This window comes from Pagrus pagrus, assembly GCF_965226575.1.
Source record: "Pagrus pagrus genome assembly, chromosome: 8".
Classification (NCBI taxonomy): domain Eukaryota; kingdom Metazoa; phylum Chordata; class Actinopteri; order Spariformes; family Sparidae; genus Pagrus; species Pagrus pagrus.
In genome coordinates, this window is record NC_140192.1 from 9,876,964 (window position 1) to 9,903,800 (window position 26,837).

The 26,837-nt window shown below is 44.6% G+C and overlaps 1 protein-coding gene across 3 annotated transcripts in view; it reads left to right on the top strand.

The window, feature by feature from the left end:
- The first annotated feature begins 311 nt into the window (after positions 1-311).
- sema6a (sema domain, transmembrane domain (TM), and cytoplasmic domain, (semaphorin) 6A) overlaps positions 312-26,837 on the top strand; it is a 114,091-nt gene continuing 87,565 nt past the window's right edge. For all 3 annotated transcript variants that reach the window (XM_084358843.1, XM_084358844.1, XM_084358845.1), the window contains exon 1: positions 312-694. The gene's annotated coding sequence lies outside the window, so the exon portion shown is untranslated. The remainder of the gene's footprint in view (positions 695-26,837) is intronic.

A 26,837-nucleotide genomic window follows, 5' to 3' on the forward strand; every position in this document is an offset into this window, starting at 1 on the left:
TGACAGTTTGCATGACACACAGCCTGCGTGTCTACAAAATACCACTTAATCTCATTTGAATTTCCAACTGGAGCACTTAACATTTTTTCTTTCTTTTTTTTATCCCCTCTGTTTACAAACTATGAACCGCACTCAGGCTTTCTCCTTCTCCGACGCGCATTCTTACGAAATGCCGCTGCGTAAAAATAGAAATACAGTTGTCCATAACTGGCACCCATTGACACAATACCTCCCGTTCCAGAGACGTAGCTCCTCCCTATGTATGTGTGAGAGCGAGTGTGTGTGTGTGTGTAGCGGGTGGGTGACAGCTGGGCTCGCTGCGCTGCGCTCCAGTCTGGTAAGAAGCTTCATCTCCAAATAGGATGACCGTCGGCTTTTGTGGAAGGGACCGCGTTCAGCTCCGTAGCTAGTTCTGGGACACCCGTGCTTTCAGTTGTACCTGAGGGGAGTTTTAAAAGCCCACAGCGTCGCTTTTGTCTCTCCAGTGTGGATTTCCGATGGATATTCCCATTTGAAGAGGTGTGATTTCAGCGCGGCATGTAACAAAAAAAGAAGCGCAAGAGAAAAGTAGCGCTCGTATTGTTATTCCGACACGAGCACCGTCTGAACTGCTTTGAGAAGCCCGTATCTCATGGATTACTAAAAGACACGGGCTGTGAAACCACTCCGAGGCATATCCATTCATGAGCTGAAGGTAAGATTTCTTTGTTTATTTCAAACTTTAGGTGCGCTTACAGCCTGCATCACCGGTCCTCCTCCGGCAGCCCCGGAGTGCTCTCTGTGCGGCCAGGCTGCCGGCGACAAGTGCACAAGCTTCCCAGGGTTATCCACTCAGGACCATTTCGTGTATTTATATAGCGTGTTTAAAGTTAGAAAAAAGACAACCTTACAGTGCTTTATTTGTGAGAGCTGTGGTCCTTTCCTGTGAGAAAAAACACCTCTAGTCGATATAAACAGAGCACTATTCCGTGCGTAATCCCTCTTATGCTGTTTACCCACACGATATAAAGAAGTGTTAGTCTCACTGCGGATGAAAACACAATGAAAACGATATCAGTAGGATATGTGTTCGGGTGGCAGGTACATGGAAGGCGAAGGAGATTTGTGCTTGTGGGAACTTGGAGGACTCGTACCGACTGTTGTCCTCCTGCTCCTCCGTCTATCATCAGCGCTGTTTGACTCGCTAAAGATGTTGCAAAACTACAGTCAGTCGTGGATTTGGAATAAAAACGAAGCACATCAGTCAGTATATGAGCCCTAATAACGCATTCATGCCTGATTTGTTGTGAAAACGCACAAACACTGAAGCTCCTGCTCCATTACAGTGCATGATGGGATTTTCATTTTCCCATTTATTCTCACATGATTGGAAATTTGAAATTAGAGCAGCAATTTACATGTGGACTAATGATGCAGCCAGTGTGCACAGCCTCTCTCTGTCTTCATCCTTGCCGTTCTTCATCTGTAATCTGAGCCGCAGAGGTTTGATGTGGATTAATCAGTTATTTTATGTGCAGAATTGTATTGTTTCTTGAGTGAGTTTCTCTGGAGGATCACACTCTCTCTAGGGTGTGTTCATGGATGTCACGCTCCACCAGGAGTGGTCACCTTTACTGTGCTTCCAAAAAAGATCAATCAAATGTTTGTAATCCGGACCAGGAGACAAAATTGCACCGGCCTTCAGAAGTGGATTTGCCATTAAATGAAGTGCTGCTGCACATTATTTTCTTTAACAAGCCGGGAGAGGAGATAGAGGCCTCACAAGCCACATCCAGCAGCCCTGGCTGCCAACACCCAGTCATTGCCAGTGGTTTCTCCTCTCCCCTCTTCTCCTCTACCAGTATGAAAGATCCCCCCCCAGAGGCACTGGGGAAAAAGCTGGAAAAAGGACTGAGCAACTCTAAATGTAGGTTAGAGATTATCAAGTGTGCAAGGGTGATGATATAAATGGGTGAATCTAAAGAGAATTCAGTGCCCACAGCAAAAATGCGCTCGTTGTCAGCTGATTTTCAGCAGCAAGAGGTGGTGTTTGAGAAATTCTAGTATCAGCCTTTATATTTAAAAAAAAGGAAAAAGAAAGATTTCAGCTCTGGAGGAAAGGGTGTTTTTGTATTTCATGTTATTTTTCCTGAAATCTTTGGAAATATGTGGTGCTCCTGCGCGTTGCAGCTCCTTTCACCTCTGAATTTATGTTGTTTTATTTTTTTCAAGTCAGTATACATGCTGTGCTTTGTTGTGCTGGGGATTATACATCTTGAGTGCAAAATAGCAGAATGTTTTAACAATTTACCACTGCTCCTCCTACAACATAAGCCTCAAGGCATTCAGATGTCCTGGGGGCATTTTTTTGAGATGCTGCACGGGGCTGTAAATCACCACCACACAGCTTCATAAAGGCTACAATACCACCAGCGCACAAACCAGAGTGCAAATCCTGCTATTAACAATTGTACAACAATGACATGTTGTTGTGCCGATACATGTATTACAGCATGATTACCTTTGTGACAGCAGCCTGCCTGTTCTCTTCCTGAAGAGGCAGAATAGAGCACAGACACCAGAGTTGTTGCTTGTATTTGGAGCAATGCTCCGTGGAGCGTTTGATCCGCCGATCCCCTAACAATAGCAATGGGGATGGCATTGTGTGTGACTGATGTGGATTTGTCACACTGTATGTGAGAGAGAGAGAGAGAGAGAGAGAGAGAGTGAGGGAGAGGCAGAGAGAGAGAGAGAGAGTTAGTATTTACCTTTGTCAGTTAATGACAGATGCAGCCTGAATACAGTAGCTTTAAATAATTGATAAAGGGCTTTACTGCTGTTCAAATAAATTGGCTTTCTATTATAAACAACAAGAGCGGTCAGCCGCTGTTAACCATTGGTCCTCATTCAGTCAGTGTCAATACCCGGCATTCAATAGTGTGTGTATTTATGCATATTTTATAAAAGCCATGTATTATTGATGCACGTCCTTCGTGTGTGGGCTGGCGGTGTTTTTTCTTTTTGGTTTTTTTCAAACAATTAGAGTGCGAGAACGCGTCAAACCCCTCTCACTCATCTGGATGTGATTTATTGATGCTTAACCCATTTTCCAGATCTTTCGAAATTGCTGCTGCTTCAATTACAGCTGCCTAAACGCTAAACGACAAACCCTCCGCTCCGGTGGCGGAGCATTTTATAAAAAGAGGATAATAATGAGTGTGCGTATGCCTTTTAGCACCTTTTGTTTTACAAATACGGGTCAGCACATTCAGAGGAGCCGGTGTTTTTTTAATGGAGCTGTCCATCACAGATGTTACATGGCACTTTTGCTGATTTTAGCTGCACTCAAGTTGGCGCTCTTTCTCTCTCTTCAGAGTCTGTTGTGATTCAGAGGCGGGAAGATGTTTTTCACCTGCTATAACAAATATCACAGCTCCCCATCTGTATAAACATTTCACTTAACCTTCTGCTGCTCCATCTCTTTTATTTCTGATTTTCCTGACCCTCTGAAGTTGAACTCATTTTTTGATAAATGCCTTTCATTTTATAAGTAAATATACCGAGCGCTGGATGGAAGAAGGTGGCAGACCTGTGTCTAAATCCTCTTATATCTGCCTATGTTATACTTGATTTTCTAAAGAACCAGCAGTTTATTTACTCACTGCCACCCCTCCCTTCCTGTGAAGTTGGAACAAATCGGCGACTGTTTATAGGAGATGATAAATGATACTCAATGTACTGTAGAGATCTAATATATCTCACCATGCAGTATGGTCCAATGTGCTCTATGCACAGCATGGCTCATTGAAAATGTAATCACTCGCTAATCACTTGCTTCAGCGTGTTGTCCCATGTTCTCTGTGTCTCTCTCACACACACACAAACACACACACACGGGCATGCATGGATGCAATACGTTCCAGCTCCCAGGTTTCATTGTTTTGTTCTATCTGGCTGCTCTCGCCCACTTAGCCTTAACCCTTCCGGCTCCCTATAAATGACTCTACAGTGCATCCATTGAATTAACCGTCCATGTGTTAAACACTCTTCATACTCGTTACATTAGCATAATTGATTGAGCGTGTTGTCTTTGCCAAGAAAGCCAGAGGCACGAAGGACCAGGCAATAGGCTTATTTGGGCTGGGCGCCGCAAGTCAGTGGTAGAATTGGCCGAGTGTCTGTTGGTGTTTTGGCTGTTGGTCCTTGGCAAAGCTTTGTTGTTAGAAATTAAGTGAATTAGAAAGTGATAGCCGGCCCATCTCGGAGAAGATTGTTGAGGAGCCAAACTTTAGCACGCGCTTGCCAAATGAAAAACACAGCAAGAACATTTCAAATCAGCTCATAACGCCGGATTTCTCTCCATGGAGATGTTGTATTTTTGAATACTTAGCACAGACAACATTAACGTGCGGTAATACCTTTTGTCAGAGCAGAGTTCGCGATGACAGCAGATCGCCTGTCATTACTCAAATGGAACGGAAAGGAAATGCATTTGCAGGGATAATCCAAAAGCAGCAGGGCTTTGTGTGATTGCCTGGGAGATGGATGAATGACTGGCCTTGAAAGGAGGCAAGTCTTGTACTACGAATCAGATGATGTAAAACGCGGTGCACGGCGCAAAAATATGATGTCCTTATTCCCGTCCTGCTGTTGTGCTTTTACAGGTGATAGCAGGCAGCCGTGAGTCATGGAGACAGCCACAGTCTGTTAAGACTCATTAGGGCCGCATCCGCTGCTGTGGTTGTGGTTATTTCTGTGGTTAGTTTGCTTGAGGGCAGCCAATAAGCAGGGAGTGTGTGTGTGTCCTGAGGATGTTAAGCATCAAAACTCTGCTCCTGCTTCTTCGCTCTTCTCAACTCTGCCTGTATGTGTCTCTGAGTGGTGTATAAGTCAGATCCTTTCCCATTTTCTGTGTGTATATTACCACAAAGCGCAGAGGGTGGCTAATGGTGGGGGGGGATTTTGAGTGTGTGTACTCAGTGTGTGTACTATGCGTGCGTGTTTGCGTGTCGTTGCTCGAGTGCATCTGTCCCTCCTCCCCAGGCCCCAGCGATTGGCACTGCATCTCTCATCTATTAATCATAGAGAGCGCTTGCTCTCTCCTTCCGTTGCCATAGTTTCAGGACCTGAGACAGTGTTGGGGTGCCTGGCTGCCTGGAGAGAGGAGAAGTGAGAGGAAGAGGAAAGGAAAGGAAAGGAAAGGAAAGGAAAGGAAAGGAAAGGAAAGAGGTGTGACTATGAAGGAAAGAAGGAAATTATATAAACAGAGTAGCGAGGGGAAGGCGGAACAATTGAACTAGAGCAGAGGAGGAAGTGATTGAAAGAGCAATGGCAGGCTAACACACCAAGCAGGTCCTCACACCATGGATGAGTGTGCTTCAAGAACCAAAATGGATTCCATTTTTATCTCAGCGGTGAACCCTCTATCTCCTTCTGTTTGTGCATCTTTTCAGTCTCTGACACACACACACGCACACACACACGGACACACACACACACACACCAATGTATAAACTCTCTCCATCTCACCGCGCTCTCCTTCCTAAAGAGAGCAGAAGAATATTTTCACAGTAGGCATCATCTTGTGAATAGCGCACTCATGGGGCTGCTGCATCTCCAGCCTGTTACAGTACATTGAGCGGCTGTTATTCCACCTTGCTGTACAATGGGGAAGCCTTCCACTGAGCTGAGATAGAAGATGGGCCCGGGCCTCCTGTTTCATGCTCAGTTGGATGTTTTGATGGTAAATCACGCTGAATTCATCTGTTGTTCAGTGATGGATTACTACGGAAATTGACCACTATGGAAATTTCAAAGGCAGGGAATACCTCTTGTCTCTCTGTCTCTGTCTCCCTCTCTTTATCTCCTTGTTTTCTTTCTCCCAACCTTTCCTCCATATTCAGATAATTTTCCTCTCATGCAGGGGGAATACTGAACACGCACTGTTATTTTCACGGAGAGGAGGTTCTTGTTTTGGCTGTAGGCTTTCATACGCCCATATGACCTCATAATCTCATTTGGGTCCTTTAATGGCTAACCATGCACTAATGTGGTGGTTGTTTTATCGCCTTGTCTCATCACATCATACCCTGCCTGTGAGCATTTCTAGTGGGAGCTTTTGGAGAGCAGGCAAGCAGCAGCACTGTAATCATGGGATTCTCAGCACACAACCACCTTTGACTGAGATGCACAATTATAGATGAACTCACTCATACACACTCGCACAGAAGACACATGTGAGCGCACACAAATTTGCGCACCAGGGCGGTTTCTTTTATGTCAGAAAGGGGGATAAAGAAAGCTTGTCATTGTTACAGCGGCGCACAGTGAGTGCCAATGGGCAGAAACCCAAGAATACCTGATTGTAGAGTACACTGTGTAATTCTCCCTTCACCGTGTATGGACTTTCTGCAGGGGAATTACCGTTAGGGGACGGAAGGACAAAGGAGGAAGAGATGGGGGTGCGTTTGCTCTTTGTGCTGATGGCACCGAGGTGCTTTTGTGCCTTTGAAGTGATGGGATTGCAGGTGACATCATAGCGGGCGCATTCTCAGGTGCGGCAGGTGAATTAATCCAGGTGGGGGGGATGAGGTTAAGGTGTGTGTGTGCAAATCCAGCGTGTTAATGCTCCTGAATATCTGTGGAGGCAGGCATGCATGGGAGTGTACGTGGACGTGCATGTGTGTGTGTGTGTCTGCGCATCAGTCATCAAAGCAGAGGAAAGCCAGTGTGTAAGGTGATCTGTATGCTCATGGCAGAGCAGCAGTCATACTCTCCCAGAGGCTATAAGCCTCGCTGAATGTGGAACAAGCAGCTTCTTCTTCCAAAAGCCGCACCGCTGGTTTCCATGTGGGGGCCAAACGAGTCTATACAGATTTGTTTATTATCCATGTTTCTGGATTTCCTCCACAGCGAGTGATCTGTCAGCAGGGATCTAGTTTCACAAAATCTAATATTGCTTTCTAGCTCGTGATGCAAACATTTATGAGCGGGGCCGTAAACCTGGCGCGATGAGCTCAGCTCACACAAGCATCGACTGATATCCTAGACAGCAGGTAATTTGGAACAAGCAACCCGCAGCTCATCCGACACACTGATGATGATGATAGATTGCTTGTAATTGGCTCTGGGTGATTATTAATTATTTCCAGGTGACTGGTAAATCTTTACAATGACCTGACACATAAACATGAAACATAATAAGGAAAGACTTTCGCATTCAGCCATGTGAAAGCAATCAGTTTGGATGTGTTTAAATTGTGGATATTAGCTGCTAATGTTCGAAACATTACACACAGCCAATGTTATTTCAGTTTGTATTAACAGTGTTCCTTACAGAAAATAGAGAAATACAGAGTACATGTGTTTCTTCGGACTTGGCCTCAAACCTTGTTAAGAAATCAGCCTTCTCCTGGTCACAGTGGCTGGCAGACTACAAGTGATTCCCCCGAGGGTCCTCTATTTCAGAATCCAATCAGGCAGAACTCGGAACAATATTACCTCTGTGTGTGTGTGTACATTTATTACATAGCTAATGAACAAATTGCAGCCATGTGGCATGGCCTGGTGGCACGGCTGCTGAAAGAAGAAACACACACACACAGGCTCACACACACACCCCCCACACACACACCACCACGCACACACTCCAGTCCCCAGTCTTCCCCTTTCCCTCTTTTCACCACAACACACACACACGCCCAACCACAAGGCCCCCAGTGTTCTTGGCCTGTCTGTCCATCAGCTCATGTGGAGCGCTGGGCTGGGAGTACTTATCATCACTCTGCTGAGTGGAGGCCTCACAAAGGCCCACTCACATCACACACACACACACACACACACACGCATGCACGCAATTCAGTCAGCACAGGGAGACCGCTCGGTATAGTCGGGCTGATTAAATGTATGGTGTGACAGCAGCCTGAGCCGACACTGGGAGGAAAGGAGGCTGATAGGCAAATGGAGACTAGCAGGCAGGTAGACAGACAGGAGGGTAATCCTATCTCCAATGAAATACATTCCAATACTTTTAATCCGTTTTTGCTATAATGCCTTATAGAGGAATGTAATTGATGCCTAAATTATATCAAGTGAAGTGTAACATCCAGATGTCACATTGTTCAGGCTAATGAAACACTTGGTTGAGGTCAGGGAAATGCTCTCTGGCTCTCTCAACATCTCACGCTTCAAGTCAGCGTTGACGTTTTCAGTATTTAACCAGACTCCAGACATTTTTTGCGTCCTGTAGGCTACAAAACACCCCATAAAACCACCAGGTTACTTCAGCTTGTGTGCAGGTTACACAAACAGGATATAAATGTGTTAACTTAGGCAGATTTTATTAGTTTTTGACAGAGCCAGACAAGCTGTTTCTGCCTTTTTCTAGTCTTTGTGCTAAGCTAACTAGCTACTGGCTGTAGTTTCATATTTACCACACTGACATGAGAGTCATATCGATCCTCTCATCTACCTCTAGGCTATGGCTGCAAAATTAATAGAAACAGTGCAATATCCCAATCACTGGAGCTAACATTTCTTGATAAATCCTTCAAATAAAGCATTGTTGTGCGCAAGAGATGCTCCGGTCTACAAATCACATTCTCCAGATGTAAGGGAAAATGCTTGATTGGTATGGATTGGCATATTTCTTAATTAGTGACGTAATTTTATGAGACAGCAGGAAACATTTTGCTAAAGAGACAGAGAGAGAAATATTGAGTGATGGAGATATCCAGCAGTAGTGGAGATTCTTGGGTTAGGGCCTCTGGAGGAATGCAAAAAACTCATAGAGGTAACTGGGATATTTAAGAAGACAGGTGGGGAAGAAGACAGCCTGCCGGAGAGAGAGTAATCGAAGGAGGCTGGGCAGTTAGCAGGGGAGGCAGGCAGCCCTCGCTGCGAGGCGCACCGAGCAAAGAAACTCAACACATCTCCTTCTCAAAATGAATTCCTGTGAAAAGAAATAATATTTCACCTCGCCCCCATCCGTGCCCCTTTAATCTGGACAAAAGCTGCTCTGTATGTGGGCAGGTAATCAGGCGAGCAGGTTGATAGGCAGGAAGACAGAAGCTGTGAGGCAGGAAAAGAGAAGTTGTGCCTTGCATGATAATGTATTCATTCACCCCCCCCCACTCTGATAATGTTCGCAGCACGCTCGGCTTGATTCATTCATCACAGTCTACTGGGGGCCTTTTTACGTTATTTGTTAAGAAGCGTCTTTGCTTTTCTAAACCTGTTAAGGTTTTGATTTGTGCGCTTACTGGATTATTCAGGAGGTGACGGCTTCTGGGTTTGCGAAGGTGTGCGAGGCTATGTGCATGTATTCGAGTGTCTTGTTTGTGTTGTGTATGTACGCACTCTTGCACAAATTGGCGTGTGTAGAGACTGCAATGAGGCCTATTTTGGTCTCTGAGTACTTTGGTTTGATTGGGCAGCGCGGCAGCTGCATACTGAAACGCTGTGTCTTTTGATCTACTCCCATCCTCAACTAATCTGGGACCGTCTCATCTGTTTCGCTGATAAGTTCTCTGTGTTTGCTTCTCATGAGATCTGTTTAATTTCATCCAAATAACCAAGAAATCCTCTGTTTATTGATTGTGGTATTATACAGCAATTGAACCCTTGATTATTTAATTGAGTTTGGAGTCTGAGTGAGGAGGCATGGCTATGCGCCCAGCTCCTCTGAGGAGAGTTTGATGAGTCAAAACTGGTCAGACATCATCGCAGACAATTATTCCTGCCTGCGTGTGGAAGAGATTATTAGGATGTGTGTGTGTTTTTTCAGTGTCGAATCCTGTTTGCATAAAGACTTTACACCGCTGCTCAGCTGTTCAACAGGTAGGAAAATCACAAGACAGCCAATTCATTAGTCACCCCTCTTCAGTTTCCTCCCCGTCTTTCTTTCTCCTTATTTGTGTCAGAGTGCGTGTGAGTTAACACTGAGTGCATGAGATCTAGTAATGCTAGCTAGTCTAGTAATGCTAGCCTGGTAACTAGATAGGAACACAGGATGGCAGGTGAGGCCATCTGGAGCCGCTGTCTGTTAATCATTTACACGAGGAATGGCTCTTTTTACAACTTCACACAACTCGTTTTCTTTCTTCAAGTGACGTTTGGTCATTTGTTTTAATTGATATTCATATCAGGAGATAGAAGAGCGGTTTGTATTCAAGGGTTAATTGCATTTGGAATTAGAAAAGCACAATCTCTCGAGGTTTTTTTTAAAAGAGCATTATGTTTTAGTTCCTCCTCAGTGACTCGGTTATTAGAGAGACTGGAGTGTTTTCGACGCATGGCTCCGCTACCTGGTCTCCATCGTGAGTTTACACGGCAAAGTTACAGTCTGTTACATCACCGCGCATGACAACAAAGAAATCAGTCTGCGAGCAAAAGGAGGTGGGATGAGTCCGTGGAGGTGCAGTTCTGACCTAGATAAGATTTAGAGTTTGGAGCGTTTAGCTGATCCTGTGGTGTAGTCCTATTGTTGTCATTCAGTCTGTACTATTGATCCTCCTCCTCCTCCTCCCTCGCCGTGCTGGATTTGCGTCTCTGTTTGGTCCTGTGAGGTGCAGCAGTCATCCAGGGCCAGGCTGAATTCCCTCAAGCTGACGGGCCGATTGTTGGAGACTCTATCTAGAACAAACAGGTTTTCATGCAGCCGGCCGATAAGATGGGACATGGTGGTGTGTTCGCACTGGCGCCGCTGCAGCAGTCATTTGTTTCACACATTAACAGGTGAAGGACTTAGTGTGTGTTGCAAGTGTGTGTTTGTCTGTGTGTGTGTGTGTGTGCTCTTGTGTTAGTCAAGCTGTCTAACTCTGGGGGTGACCCAGACTTTGGTAAATGAACAGACACAGATAGCACAGAGCCCTCGGACAAAGATGTTTGATGTCATTACAACGCTGTGAAGAATGAGGATGTGGCTGCTATGACTTAGATCATTTGTGTGCATTGGTGATGAAGTATACCCACAGTCACACTCACACAGGTCTTGGGACTGTGTCTTACGCACATACACACACAAGCACGCGCAAACATAAACACGTGAGCTCAATAAACTAAGACCTGAAGCCAATAACCCTGTGACAGCCGAGCAATTAAATGATAGGTTTGAAATACATCCCCATACATGGTAGAATTTAAGACATAAATGGGATTCCACCTTTTTATGGCCACCATGATTTTATGTGCCTCAGTATTAGGCTCCATATAAACCGTAACTTTTCTAGTGTGCTTGTCAGCTTAAGAAAGATTGAGAAAAGCCTGCCTAAGAATAATGCGAGAGCCATTTTAGCCCCATGTACTGATTTCATAGAGGTGAAATCACTCAACCGAAAGTGTAACGCAGTGTTGTGCAAGTTCACACTGCGTAAGAGCTGGCTCAAAGTTCAGTTCAGACAGATTAAAAATGGACTTGTTCACATTCATAGATTGCAGTTTTGAATTTTTGAAGTTCACAGTTTCAAAAAATTAAATTGTTCATTTCTTAATTTTTTTTTTTTTTGGGCTTTTCATGGCTTTATTTGACAGGACAGCTTGAGAGTGACAGAGGGGGGATGACATGCAGCAAAGGGCCACAGGTGGATTGTATGTGATATTGAGGCTATATAGCTATAAAATCTGTACTGATATGTTCATAAAACGCTTGTAAATATTAAAAGTGCAATGGGTAAGAATTTTAGTTGAATTTTTTCAGTTGCACTAGCCATTGTATGCTCTTTCATTGCATTCATGCACAACCCTGGTGTAACCCACTCCTAATTTCCCACTCTTTAGTTAAATAGTTCATATTCTGGACTGTGACATATGCTGAATACAGAGGGCAGACCGCTGCAGGGTTTCAGGTGTTTTTCTCGTCGAGGGTGTTTGTCTGTAAGAAGCAGCCTACATGGCCTCAATTACCTTGGGAGGCTGCACTTCTTACCTCCACCACTTGCATAACAAGGCGTGACTTTCTATTTGAGTGCTCTCATCGCCTGTCCCACCCTCGAGGCAGTCAGATAGTTATTCCTTCATCACAGGGATTTCCATGCTTGTAACACTGGGCTAATTACTATAGTAAATACTGCCTGGGCTGTGACTACAGCATCAACTGACTGGAAGGGGTGAGCACAGGGGAGATGCGTTTAATTAATTGATTGTTATTTGGAATCCTCTGCGAATGATTGGAGTCAGTCTGACACGACGGAGGAAGAGTGGCGCTATATTTACCCAAAGCACCTTACCAGATAGCAACAGGGTGGATGTTTTAGCATGGATGAATCAGTCTGAACCTGTTAGCATGCTGTTGGAGTGTGCAAACTTTGGATATCGGCAGTGCTTCAGTCCATTTAGTATAATCCAAAAAGGAGCAAAGTCTCCCGTTCCGTTCTGACTGAGCAATTTCTCATCCGCTTTTCATCCTTAATTCTTTGTGCCACTATATTGAGATTAAATAAAGGTTGTGGTTGGGGGAGATATCGATTTTAGTGAGTGGAACGTTAGCCGATTCTCAGGAGCTTTTTATAGCCATTAGCAATAGTTATTCATTCCCTGGGATGCATTGTGTTACATCTAAAGAGGGTGTAGGAGCGGATGGAGATTTTGATCAATAGAAGCATTAATACTGTGTCTTTCCCCTTCTTCCTCTTGACCGCTGCCTTCCTCTTTTAGACGAAACCACACCTATCATGAGTTTCGGCTCATGGTTCAAATGCGCGTGAATATTGCATCATATGACGTGATCATAAGAGTGAATACACAAAACTGTGGCGGAAGGTTAGTCACAGGAACAGCTTGCTGACTACAGTAGGCCTGCCATATGCCTCAAGTAAACAGAGCTAAAAGGAGATATTATTCACAGCGGGATGTAATGAGGAGCTGAATGCAGAGGAGAGGGGGGGACCCGACAAGTGAAGAGGCTTTGGTTACCCTTTTAACTGATGGCTATCTCTCAAATGGACAGAGAGGAGCGCACCTGTATCGCGGCCATTTGTATAAGAGGACAAACAGTGTATTTTATTACCTGGAGGATGATGGAACTTTATCCACCTCTCAGGGGTTTTATGGTGGAGTTGATGAACAAATATGTGCGAGAGATAACAAGCTTTAGACAAGCTTTTATGGCACTGTGACGGTTAGCTGGAAACTCTAGAGGACCTGCGCACACACACATACATGCATAGCTACACATGCAGATACACACTCGCAGGCATGCATGTATGTGCACACATGCAGTTGTATATCAAAGATATAGCCTCAGGGTGAAGACATGCTATGCTATAAGCTGGGTGGTGTCACTCTCTGGTGTCTACTATCTGGTTTTTGGGCTGGGTTCTGAGTATCAGGTGTCGGTGGGTCGGACATGTTCCTGGAGTCAGATGACTTTGTGGTCAGATGAAGATCTGATCCGTGAGAAGCCTGCTTCTCTGACTCAGGTTTTCTTTGTTTTGTTGGCGTCAGATGCCGGCTGGAGGAGACCTAGGTGGACCAAACTGACACTCTTAGTGGATTAATTGATTGTTATCATGTTTTTCTTTGTCATATAAGATAGTGAACTGAATGTCTTTGGGTTTTGGATTGTTGGTCTGATAAAACCAGCAATTTGAATACGTCACCCCTGCGTGCTGGAAAATTATAGTAGCATTTTTCATGCGACAAAATGGTTAATTGATTAATCGCAAAAATCACAATACCATTAATGTAATGCAAAAGTGACTGATAGACGTTTAATTGTACCACTTATACAAAGTTAGCTCTCTCTTCAGTGTCTTGTGAGTAATGATGAAATATTTGCAGGATTTCTCAATTATTGTGATGAAATATTACCCCAAAACAAAATAATCAGGTCATTAATCATGTAAAAATGTCCTATATCATGATATATACTCCTATTATCATTACTGAGATATAACATTTTATTCATACCCTCCCTGCCCAGTGCAATATAATCAACCTAATGCCTTCAAGAGACTTGTAAACCTCACACACTAAACACAAACAGAATATCGTTCTGCCTGGGATTTTTTTGGCACCATCATAACTAAGCACTAAAACAAGGTATGACACAATATTGCCGCATAATATAAAGCTTTGTCACACCATCTGTTGTTTCCAATTTCTTTCAATTACAATATGGTCGCAAATTTGAACGTGAAAGTGCGGCCAAATTAAGAACGTTGAGTCATGATTTCTAACAGCATGACTATTTCCTCAATTACAGATATTTGGCAGCGAGGTGAATACAGCATTTCTCCCTCTTTGTGATGCGATGAAGAGACAGCGAGCTTAGGTAGATCTCATTCTGTGTTTGCTGGATTGAAAACACACTATAGATCTGATTTTTCATGTTCAAACAAAGCGGAACATGATTCCACCGAGTGTTGAGTTGAGCGTTCAATCGAACCTATCTGATTGTGTTTCTGCCCACCCACCCTGCGGGCCGAGGATGTAAGCTATAGTGGTCGATCACAAAGACCCATTCAACCAAACCTCCTCCCCCAAACAGATCAAATGTAAAGATAAGACAAACAAACTCGTGTTGGGTGCCCGACCGAATCATACGATATTTCCCCTTGCTGTGTTTCAGTCGATACAGCAGTTCTTTTGAATGTTCGCTCAGCCTTTAAGGTTTGGAGATGCAGGGGAAAGTATCAGGTCACGGTAAAAGCTGATCTACCTGCTCGCAGGGTGTGAATCACCACAGGAAATGTTTCTCACATTTAGAGTTTGCCCTTGTGCACAGGCAGATATTTTGACCAGGTAAGACAAGACAAGGGAAATTTAGCAACATCTCTGGTAATAGCTCTTGTTATTGATGCTATTTTATTGAAAAATTGGAGACACGTCAGTTAATTGTCGGCCTTGACTCTTCAGCAACTCTACGGTAACTGTGCTAATTGCCCGGTTGGTTTTCTATACAAACCTGTTATTAGAACGACATCAGTTCCTGTGCATAAGAGGATGTTTCTGAGAAAAGCTCACTGGGTCTTTAAGCACATGGAAAAAAAGGCTTTCAGAAATGCATTGGACCAATCTGCAATAGTAGCAGAAAAAGACATTTATTTACATGAAAATGTCTGAAGTTACTTTGAAAAAGGAAAAGATGTGCCTCCTCTCTTCCTTCTTAAAGATTTCAGCTGCTGAAATACTGTAAGATTTGAAGTGTTTCTGCGAGGCTGAGGAGGTGGATGAGGAGAGAAAGAGAAATAGATCTGCCTTTGGTGGAGGTTGGCCTCTCAAGTGCACAGTATGGTGCTCATGTACTTGAAAGTGTGTGCATGTTTTTCTGTGAACATGTGTGAGAGTGTGTGTACATCAAAGTTTTTGTTTCATGTATTTTCTCTGTGCTTTCGCCCGCCCCGCTGTGAGCTTGTGTGTGCTTAGGTGTGCGGGAGCGAGCGTCTTTGCTGCTCTGTCAACCCCCTGTGAAGTAAATATTGCAGCGCTGGGAAAGCAAAACCACGAGGACCCGGCCAGAGCAGCAGAGGCAAAAAAGGGCAGACAACCTGCACACAGACCCTTCTTTATACCCCATTAATAACACAGTTCCACGAAGGACAGCCTGAGGCCAGAGAAGGTCTGTCAAGGTAGTTCATTGTGCTTTAGGAAGTGAGTTGTTCATATGGTAATAGCTGCTGGAGCGGGTTCCTTCAGAGCCCGTTTGTTTTAGTGTAAGTTGTTGTCACTCATTGAGGGGGACTGGATGGAATGTGACAGGGTGCGCTGCTGTTTAGTTACTGTAGCTTAATTGACCCTGAGAAAGGCGAGCGAGGGTGAGGGAAGGAGGGCGGGTAGGAGGGCTGGCGCAGAAAAAGGAGCAGAGGGAGGATGGGAAACGGACAGAACCAGTGGGGTGCAGAAACCGAAAAGCAGAAATTGATAGAGACAGAGGGAAAGAAAGAAAAGAGAGGAGGCTTCATTATGGCAGAGCCAGCTCTCCGCTGGAATCTGTTTATCTGTTCAGTCGACAGGAAGAGTCGAACGCACAGCACAATGAGATGGATTCCTCTGAAGTCCATTCTGCTAATGAGCCAACATGTCCAGAATCATCATCTTTTTAATTATTTACTTCATTTTTATTTACGGTTCCATTTATGGTTTTTCTATTTATTGCATGCTGAGTCGCTGTTTTATTTTCTGGGTCAGAGAAAAGCTGAGTCTTGTCTTTTCTCATTAAGCTACATTAAGATAACATTCGCAACGATGCTGTGGCTCAGCAGGGAAACATATTCGAAAGGTTTCTGCAAAATTGGGATTTCTCCACCTACATGGGATAATTAACCTGTAATTACAATATGTGGAGCTCTCCATAGGAGCCTGGCCTCATGGGAACAGATACTGTGGACCAGGACTGAGGCCCCGTGTCCATATAGTGTTGGCAGGGCACTGGGGAGCACTGGAATGAAACGCTTGTGCGGTGAGGGGAAAAAACGCTGCACATTGCTTTTGATTGACGTTAGCTAGGTAAGTAACCTAACGCTACACAGCAAATAACAAGCTTGCAATGTGCAGGGTGATAAAAGCAAAAGTCCTTCTAGGCAAGTCTCGAAACTCGGCAGCCATACCGGCAACGCCCTCAGGCAGTTATTTTGCGCTAACAAGACCAGGACCCCATCTAAATGACTCTAGAGAGAGAGACAGTGTTCACCAGGATATAAAAACGACATGTATAGAACCACCAATGAAAAAAGTTATATTTCTTCTACACGTGCATCGGGATATCTCCAGCTCAGTGGTTGAAGTCAGATGATGACAAACAGTTCATCCTGTGAGGGGCACGAATGTGTGTTATTTATTGTGACGATCAATCTGATGCTTTTCAACATTTCACTCAAAACCACAAATGTCAACCTGGTGGTGGGCTGGATGAAAAGCCAGAGGGTCACCAAAGTCATTATGGTTATTCCTCTGGGGACCAAGAATGTCTGTACGAAATAGCTTTTGAGATATTTCAGTAGACAGACTGATTGATTGACATCTACGTCCCTTGAGACACATCACCTAACTGAGTTTAACTGAACCACTTTTCACAGTTGTTTGATGTGAGAGTAATCATTACTGTTTTTTTTTCTGTTAATACAGTAAAGTACCCATTAAGATCATTAAAGTTTAATCTTATCGTAATGTGTACTCAGTCTCGGCTGCACTAGTCCGTACGCAAGAGGGGGCTTTGATAATACTTTATTTGTCTAAGCTTTCATATTCAGTGTCACGCTGTTTGCTTTAGAAATCTCTCTAAAGAACACAAAGCTTTAAGTGGACAAAGATATTGTGTGTGTGTGTCTGGTTGTGTGTGCGAGAGAGAGAGTGTGTCTGTCTGTGTGGGTGGGTGGGTATTTGACTGTCTGACATTCCCCTGGAGCCATTACTAGGTAGGTTTAATCTGACAGATGTGATGGATGATGACACAGACGCTCGCACACACACACAGACTTGTTGTGCGTGGGCTACATTGCCAGTCTACACCCTGATCTTACTCTTACTCAAACGTCACCAAATCACCAGTTCAAGGCCACAGGTGGAGACAGAACGCATCAGGTAGTCAGTCATTTTTTCTATCTCCTCAGTATGAAATCTCTGTCCTGCCTCCGCTCTACCCCGAGGTCACAAGCTAATCAAAAATGTAGAGACCTCCACAGACCTTGGTCAGCCTCCCCATTATTTGGGTTAAAGTGGAGCTGCAATTGGTGGAGCTATTTTAAGGCGCTGGCTGCTGCTTGCCCTGTACTTCCTATATCTCTCAGTGGGAACACGGAGTCATTGATCTCTTGCCTAGCAGCCCTCCTCACCCTTCCTCCCCTCAGTGAGAACCCACAAAGCATCTCTACCCTGCAGCATTCACCTTCAGATGGCATACCAGCTATACTGTGAGGGAACAAAATATCAGCGTGAAAGAAAATCAGATGCTTTAAGTGACACCAGCAGCCTCACATCACAACCACCTTAACTATCTTGAAAGACGTTTCTGCTTTAGTGTTCTTGCTACGCGGAGTCTCTGAATTGTTGTTCATAAATTACAGACCCTGGGACCCTGGCCCTGCACAGTGTTTGGGAATAGAACAGTATTCCTCAGGTATGTGAACTGAGACAAAGATAAAATGCTGCCTGACTCTCCAGCCAAGCATTAAATAGCCCGGCTGAGCACTACTGCTGATGATGATGAACAAAGAGCCCATGCGCTTCTCTTTGAGAGGAGATATTTTCTGCTTCTGTTCTGCTGTGTTGCTGCTGTTCAGAGGGGAGCTGGTGGTTGTTTTTTAATATAACGACTTTTTCGAGTGGATCATTTAACTGAAGAGTGACTACACACATTTTCTGTGCTGGATAACCCTTTACCGAGCTTGGGAATTGAAGCCGTTTTTATGCAAATTCACAGTTGAATCACTGATTACTGAAAGTTTGGGGAGAGATTTGGCACCATAGGCGGATTTCCATTCAAATGTGGTGCACATTTGAGCCAAAAATGATATGAATTAATGTGTTTCCATCATCCACTGTTATATGAGTATTAGGAGTTGGGTGCATCGAGATTAACAGCTTGTCTCCAGTCTGGTACCATTAAACCACTGCAGAAGAGGACGCAAAGTGATGCATTTCAAAGAGAGCAGCGGTCAAACCTCAAACGATGGTTAACTGTTATGTTAACACCAAATGGACCCAAATGCAAGACACACTGGGGCAGGCAGGCTGAAAAAAAAAGGTGCAACAAGAAATATAGTTCAAGCGTTGAAGAGATATCCACTGAAGTTATCGTGCTAACCAGCTAGCCCCGGCCCTGAAAACCTGAAAGCTCTTGCTCTATCAGTGAAAACACCAACACTCCCCTGGTGAGCAAACAAGCTAACAGTAGCTACAGATCATGGACGTATAAAAAGAACACACTTAGCATCAGTTAGCTGTTATTCTGGTGCTGTCCCTATTTGTTGGTTGTATGAATGTGTTGAGTGTCCAAAATCCCCAAATTTCCTAATCCAGAAGTGCGAGCAATAAAATGGCAGGCGACAAAAAACAGGCAACAAAAGGGCAGGAAAAGGAAAATGACTAATGATGAGTAAATGAGTAATACAGCACTGAAGACAAACCAGAAGCCACAGAGAACAAAGCAGGAACCCAGGAGACCCAGCGGAGCCAACAAACCATGAGGGGAAAACACAGGCTTAAATACACAGGAATGATCCACGAATGTGATACAGGTGAACACAGGAAAAGGGCGGGAATAAGACAAAGACCGGAAATGGGAAGCGAAACATGACACACAAGGATAAAATCTACAAAATAAAACAGGAAACAACTATCCGAAAACCCAAATCATTACAGTCACCCTCGTCGAAAAGACGATGGAAATGTGGCATTTACGTTTGTTTGATGTATAAATTTGAGGAGTGTCAACTTTTATATCTTTTTTAAGATACATGGACCTTTTCCACCTCAGCCAAGCTCACTCAAATAAAATTCTCTATACCTCACAGTGAGTTATTCCCTAAATGTTTATTTGACCCGGTAAGTGAGGTCATTTTGCAAGCCTAACCTGTTCTGGCTTGTCTGCACTCAACTCAGTGACGCTGGAGAGGAGAGTGAGCAGCAGGAGAAAACGAACATAATATCCCAAATCATCTTCTCCTTCCATCTCTCTTCCATTTCTCGCTCTATATGTTGTGTTCCTGAAGCTTTCTGCCGATTGGTCATTGTAGCAGAGGTGAGAGGAGAAAATGGCGCGGTAAATCCTGGAATATGTGCGAGTGTATTAGTCTGCTTAGCGAGGGTTAGTGCCAGACTGTCTGTGCAGCTCGTTCGCCTAATCTCTCATAAAAAAAAAGTCAATAGAATCTAACTGTTATTCAAAGAGACGAAGAAGAGACTTAGAGGATGTTTGAATGTTAGGTGAAAGGGGAAAGCTAAGCGATTCAAATGAAATCCTCTCGAGTCTGAGTAGAGTTGGATCATTTTGACTTTTCTGAGTCAAAATGATCCAACCACCCAAACTTCCTCCAGGGAGGAATTTGCCTTTTTCTGTAAATGTTTGCTGCTGAAAGTCATCAGATGTCTTTCAAAAACTCTCGTCTATCCCTTAAAAGCTAATCCAGCGCTAATAAGCATTGGGGGAGGGGTTGGGCTGGAGTGATAATGCAACTATTGAGACGTCTCGTCATTCTGACATGTGTTTTGGTTCACCAGCAATCGGGGTCGTTCATTCAAAAGTCCCCCCTGCGCCTACTCAATCACCACTTTAGTTTACATAGCCTGTCCCTCCGTCTGAGGTTCCTGCTGCAGACTCTCCTGCTATGTCTTTGTTTGTTTTGGTAATGGATTCCAAGTTGCTATTGTTGTTTATGTCACTTGGTGATTGATGGGAAAAATTCACCTTCGCTTAACCCCTCCCCTTCCCCTCCGAAAAGCCATCCCTGTGTAGCCTTCCAGGATGAACGCACAGTGAGAAGAACAAGTCCCATCCTATTCTCCTGACAAAATGACTCACTGGCATCCGGATGCTCGCTTTTTTGGACCAGCGGGCCGTGCCTTTAAATCAACAAGGAGACCTTTCTGAAAACAAGGTTGAATCTGTGTGGCGATGACAGTGCGGCCTCCAAAGGAAGGACTGAGATTATATGCGTGGACGGTTCGGGGGTCCCTCTATTCATCGGCCATGTCACCCCATGGGGGAGGACTAATTGGTGGCCCCTGTTTTGTCCCCGGCGCTCACAAAGACATCGGGGTGCGGTCACGTAGAGGATGGGGGTGGAGGGGAAGCAGCAGCGTGGATGGAGAGAGGAGCAGGTTTCCCATAGAATAGTTTGCTGGGATGAACTGGAGGGGGGCCTCGCCACTGGGTTGCAAGGGGACACGACACACTCATTCACACACATACATATACACGCTCTCAGTGGGGGATTCTGGTGCCAGTTGCTGGCCTCCTCCTCTACAAATGATCCAAGGCTGACCCACATAGTCAGCCATGTGTGAGGCTTCCCTTTATCCCACAGCCCAGTTGAAACATTGAGTTATGGGTGTTCTCTGGTGCTCCCTGCCTTCTCGGCTGGGACCGCACTGGGGCCCCATGTGGGCTGACATTGTTCACCCCGACCCAAGGACAATGAAGCTGTTGGCTGGGCAGAGAGAGTGAGAGAGACAGGAGGAGGGAGAGAGAAAGAGGGGGACAGGGAGAAAGAGATTGAGATGGACAGAGTGAATAATTGAGAGAGGAATGGAATGGCTGATGGAGAGATAGGAGGTAAAGAAAGTGTTTTGGGGTAGAAGAGACAGAGATAGATTGCATCTTTGGTAACAGAGAGGGAGGAGATAAGAAACTTAGATGACAGAGGTGAAGGGAGAGCAGAAGATAGGCATGAGAGATAGAAGCAGTGAGACAGATGGTGAGACAGACAGCGAGCAGAGGACCGAGGCAGTATAAGAAAGTATTGATTGCAATGTGCGCTGGGTGTCTTCAGCTGTCGTAGCTGGATCCAGAGCGGGGTCGTTAGTGTCTGCGAAGCATGGAGCCACGGACATTAGTGGCTCTTTAACAAACTCTGTATTGATTGGGACTTAGAGGAAGACTTACATGTATACCGAGGGATAATGTCCTGTATGTAATTAGCACAATAGCTCTGATAGTGACATCGTGCAGGATATAAGGGCTGGAGTAAAGGGGGAAACCATCATTTCCAATCAGGAAGATGTTTTTTTCTTAAACTAAAAGCTTAATTTCATAATTTCTCTCCAGGCGGTTTTTATGAGCCTTTTAGCCTATCCGCCCTCGCCGACATCCAATCTAGATTCGGGCGTTTTATGCGGTTAAGAGCAGCCGATGGAGCTAATACTAATAGTTTATCTTAAAGGCATAAAGAGGATAAATCAAGGAAGCGGAGCCACGACTGTGTCATGGATCATTTAACGCGTTCTCATTCTCTCCTCTCTCCACCATCGCTCCCTCTCCATTTAACCATGATTAGTGAATGGTCCGGCTCTCAAACAGAGCAGTATAATTGACAAACGACTTTGGCTAATCAAGTGATAGCGGCGATGATTAGTGAGAGAAAGCGTCGCCTCCTATGCGCCGCAGCAGGTCAAGCGTGCACGCGATGAAAAGGTGCGAGTTGTGTTTTCAGGTATTACACTCTTTGCCGCTTCCATTAAGAGGGGATCTTTTGTGAAAATCATGCAGTGACATCGGGTATCTGGAGGATGTTTGCACGTCCACGGGCAAACTGGATGAGATGTTTACATTACCCGAGACAAACAAAGTTATCTGTCAAATCTATTTGTCGAAGAAGTCCCTCAGAGCTATTTGTTTTGACGTTTTGCAGCATCGGTGTCCACAGTTATAGATGAAAAGGTGGTGCTGAATCGAATGATAAAAGCTTCCGTGGTTTTGACAACTATCTGATGTACATCAGCTGTCATGTTTTTAGGTATATCTTCAAAGATCAAACACTTGTTCATGTAGGACAGTAAAGACTTGGAAGACGTGGAAGTGTTAGGAGTTTGGTATCAAAGGCTTTGTTGCAGTTAATTGCTCGTAGCATTAAAGAAAGTATGGCAAAGTATTGATTTACACGCTTTTTGTGCGCTTCAGTCAGCAGCGAACACTTTTATGCCGCTTCAATAAAGTTCTTGTTTTATTCTCGGCTCACGTTCCTGCTTCTGCCCAGCTTACCTCCTAATTTGACTTGTTTTTATAATATGGTTCTGGTTGTCGCTGATGAGCCAACCTCGCATGCATCTTCCATGGGATACGCACACACACACACACACACACACGCACACAAAACCAGTAGCTGTTATCAAAAGCTCTGATTTAAATGCTGTGCGTATGCAGCACGCTCCCTTCTGGAACCCATTTTAGAGTGGGGTAAAACCACATGAAAGGTCTGCCCCTATCCTTCCGCCCATATCCCCCATCACTGCTTTTTTTCCCCCCTCTCCCCTCCGCTGCTGTTGGAAGATTAGACAACTTTACTGGATCTTATAATCAGTGATGTCAACCACAGATGAAAATGCCCAGCCAAATGCATTTTGATAGCTCCCAAGAAGAAGGAGACATATGCGGGCCATTACGCTTTTTCCTCAAAGACAGCTGCTGCCTCTGGATCTCTGGACTCCCTGAAAGTCTCTGGCATAAATGGAGGGTAATTACCATATCAGAGATCAAGACTCTGGGCTCTGACACCACTTTTTCAATTACTCAGACAGGTTGTTAAGATGCAAATTCAACAAAATGGCTGAAACCCCAAGAGAGGGATAGTGTTTCACACCCAAAGCTGCGTCTTGAGTTTCTTAGCTCATCACATTTTTGACAAAGAGAGCGAAAGAGGGAGAGATGGAGGTTGGGTGGGATGATACAGGGTATATCCATTATTCATATCAGTCGTGACGACCCAAGATCCCGTCTGAGCGTGTTTTCCCTTCTAAGCACGCAAAATCCGCTCATTCAACCTTGATTCGGGTCTAGTTTTGTGCTGATATCGTGCGTTGAGTTTAAAATCCTCAATCTGGGGCATGTTCTTTTGAGTGTCTCATTCATCAAAAATACACAAGAAAGTTTGTGTGTTCTTAAACAAAGATTTGTGAAAACTTTGCACCCGTATCGAGCCGGTCCTCGCCATCGGAAATCACCTCATTCAAGTTTAATCTGTACGTTTGTTTTTCAGAGTTCCAATATTTAGCTTCCTTTGTAACGCAGATGAATAATGCAGCAGCGATGCACAGAACGTTGCTGTGCGTCTCCTGCCATAGTTATGCAAATGTCGGATTCTGCCTTCAGCACAAGCTCGGAGGAAATGATCCACGGTATGTGTAGGGGAAGATGTTGGAGAGATAGTACACAGATAACATGTATTCATAGCAAACAGATGAAAGAAAAATGTTTGTATTGGAGGACAAAGCAGCTTCTTTTGCTCCTTCTTAGACCAAGCGGCAGACCGTCATTGGCATCCTCACAACTCGAAAGCTCTTCCTTCTGCGGACGGAGCAAAGATATGAACGGTATGACGATGTAGTGAAACTGACATTCTGCTCTTGATTCATTTCACATTTTCTTAGGAGCTGAATAAAAGAAGAATGTCCGGTGTTTTTTGTGTTGCGTCGTAACACCTCCTGGTAGTATTTGTAGCTAAAACGTCACATCCTCAGCAGATGTGACTGGACATTGTATGTGGAATAAATATGGATGCGAGTAGAAAATGTAACTGAAAGATGTAGAGGAGCGGCCTGGTTTGACTGGCGCTGCCAGGAACGCTGGGAACACTGTGTGTGAGTGTGTGTGTGTGTGGGTGTCAGGGCCTGGAGGAGGGAAGTCTCTTGCTGAGGTCATGCCATGCAGGCCTCTCCTCTGGGGCCCACCCTGCCTGGCAGCCCCACACACACACATACACACACACAGACTGGGGTAAGTGCCAGATAGAGACTTGAGGAGACTCCACGGCTCTGTGTATGAATGGCTGTCTGTTAACTCTGTGCTGCCCTCATCGTGATGGTCTCATTATGATGGAGCTGAATTGTGTTGGTATGGCTGTATATGTGTGTGTGCATATGGTGTGTGTATGTGTGTTTGTATAGTCGGAGAAAAAGCGAGAGAACGACAGACGCATGAAGACCTTCATGTGCGTTCATGTGCAGCATGTTCATTTAGTATGTGTGTGTGTTTGTGTGTGTGTGTGTGTGTGTGTGTGGCCTTACTCCTGGGGTATTCCTATGTGCTGGCTTGCTGGAGTGTATCAACAGGATGTTTCTTCTCACTGAACACTTAAGGTAGGACGTCTTCATACTGCGAAGGAAGAGGACTCGTTACAGTTTCTAGGAAAGCACTGAAGGGCTTATGTAATAATTCATTAGGACCACATATTATGCACATATACATAAAGTTCGCTTGCTTTCTATTGTTGGTGCCGTGCCCAATTTTCCCCCTGACGATCTATACACAGAACTCATGCATTATGCAGCTCGCACAAGAGGACTGTAGTTTGCTGTGTGAGAAGTGAGACACAGAGAGAGAGAGAGGGGAAAGTATGACTCCACAGTGAGTTATTACAGCACACACACTTGCCACATTGTTGTTTACACATTCTAACATATTCAGACAGAAAAGGCAAAAGGAACGCGATGATTGGAGTGGGGTTTATTTTTTACGCCTCCCTTGCCTCCCTCCATCTTTCATGCTGCCTCTTAGAGTTAATAAAAACACTCTGGTGGCAAGGGGGGATTTATTTGCATTTCCATGCCATGCTTCTCCGTGCCAGTCTTTGTTTTCCTTTAAGTAAACATGAGTGTATCCTGTGTGGAGCGCCCTCTCTTGCCTCACCCCTACCTCCACCATCTCCCCCTCCTCCATCTCTAGTCTATAGCACTTATCCCATTACTCCCATGTGTGGATTATTTGTGGTGCCTCCTCTTCATCCCGCACACATTCATGAGAAAACTCTCCCTTATGCCCTACTTTCGCCTCCCTCTTCTTTCAAGTAGTGTCAGCCCCCCCTCCCTGGCTCCTCTGTATCCCATCTGCACACTCCCCTGTTTCTCGTCACCCATTAATGCTGCTCCCAGTGGATGGAGCCCCCCCACGTCTCCCATCCATCGCAGCGGCATTATAACTTTTAATCGCAGTCCTCACCGTACTCTCAGTGTTTCATTATGGCTTTGGCTCTGCTCACTACTCAGGCGATTCTGAATTTTTACCGGAGCTACTCTCAGCAAGCTTATTCCGGCCTCCTGGTTGATCAGAAGAAAAGAGAGAATGAGCACATGAGGAGGCAAAGTGAGGTGAGAAAGATAAAGACAGACAGCTGAGCAAAAGATATATTTGCTCAGGGAAGAGCGCTCTGGGGAGAAAGAGAAAGAGAGACAAACAATCAGAAAAGAGAAACGGCATCTCACGCAGAGTTGGAGAGCTTTGGCTGTTCACTGCACAGCGAGCAGGCGATAGACGTCACCTTTGCTTTTAAAATAGTTAATCTGCTCCTGGAGGGACAATGACTGCTTTAAGTCCCTCTCTTCTCTCTCCCTCTCTCTCCCTCCTCCCATGAGCTAAACCCCTCTGAGGCACATTGCTAGGATTAGCTTGTGTTGTTGTTGCATCTCTTCAGCACCAGCACCAGCTCTAGATGCACGTACAGCAGTTACATATACTGGGAAAGCCAGTAAATATGAGAAATCTGTGAACAGAGGGAGGGGACAATTTAGTAATCTGATAATGTATACGGAGGATAAAAAGAAAACATAAATCTGGTGATGTGGAGGCTATTGAACATACACAGCTTTAAAGCTTCAGACTCTGGCTTCATGGACAAAGATGCAAGAAAAACTGTTGAAATCACAGCTGCATTGTAATCTGTGTAATATATTTTGATGTAATTTCACCTTCAATATGTGCTCCACTAAAAATAGTAGTCAGTGTTGCAAATAGAAATCTTTGGATACGCGCCCGGTGATGTTCTCCGGCTCCAAATTTCTGTCATTTCCACCAGACTGTACCCAGGATCTGTTTGGGAAGGTAATTTTACCCTGACCCACCTGAAGAATACAAGACAAATGTATTGATACCGTGCAGTGTTTACCCAGCAGTTTACAGTGTACTGTGCTTGTTATGCTGTCATTTGAGAGACTGTAATATCATTGGAGATAATGAAATGAACTGTACCGACATTTCCTGTTTTTTTGACACAGAGATTATGTCTTGATTATAGGAGATTATCCCGTCCATTTGGATTAATGTGATACTCTGTGTGCATTTTAACGATCTGGTCATACACTTACAGTCACAGTCACATCTAAATACACTGTAGGGAGCATTGAAATGCACTAAGCCTGTCCTCAGATGGCTCCTGTCCAACCCTGTCTCCTAGAAATTACGTCTCTGTACTTATGATTTGTTTTTCCAATTATGA